This window comes from Fulmarus glacialis, unplaced genomic scaffold (genome assembly GCF_000690835.1).
Source record: "Fulmarus glacialis isolate BGI_N327 unplaced genomic scaffold, ASM69083v1 scaffold6175, whole genome shotgun sequence".
Lineage (NCBI taxonomy): Eukaryota > Metazoa > Chordata > Aves > Procellariiformes > Procellariidae > Fulmarus > Fulmarus glacialis.
In genome coordinates, this window is record NW_009212245.1 from 27,401 (window position 1) to 28,130 (window position 730).

A 730-nucleotide genomic window follows, 5' to 3' on the forward strand; every position below is an offset into this window, starting at 1 on the left:
CACTATGTTGTGGCCCCACCAGCCAGGCCTGCCACTGGCTGTCACATCCCCAGCCAGCTCTTCCTTGTTAGTGAATAGCAGATGCTGGAGAGCATCACCCTGCTTGGCCCACCTAGCACCTGTATCAAGAAATTCCCCCTGACACCTCCAGAAATCTTCTTCAACCCTTGCGTTCTGCTGTGTTGCCCTTCCAGCAGATCAAAGGACGTTAAAGTGCCCCAAAGAACAAGGGTCTGGGATACAGAGGCTTGAGCTGTTAAAAGAAGTCTTTGTATTTGCCCTCACCCTGATCAGGTGAAGTGGCACCCTCCCACTGTGATGCCACCCTTGCCAGTCTCTCCTGATCCTGACCCATAAGCCTGCACCTGGCCCATCACCCATCCCATGGAAATGCTCTGCACCTCTGAGCTGCTGCTTCGCACAGAGGGCATCTCCGGTCCTCTTCTTCACTGCCTGTCTTATCTGCAGAGCTGATACCCGTGCTGGCAGTTCCAGCAGCTTTCCAGTCCTGCAGTGATGCCACAGCCCTGTGACCCCACAGGAGAGCTCATCCCTCTGGATTGTTTCCCAGGCTGTGCACACATGCACTTCCATACTAGATGGGGGATGCCTCCTTTTACCCTCTTCTTTATGTCTCGTTCTCATCACCCTACACACTTATCTTTCTTAAACATGTCAAATTTGACACCAGGCTTGGTTTAAAAAAATACAGAATTAGTTTCCTTTTACA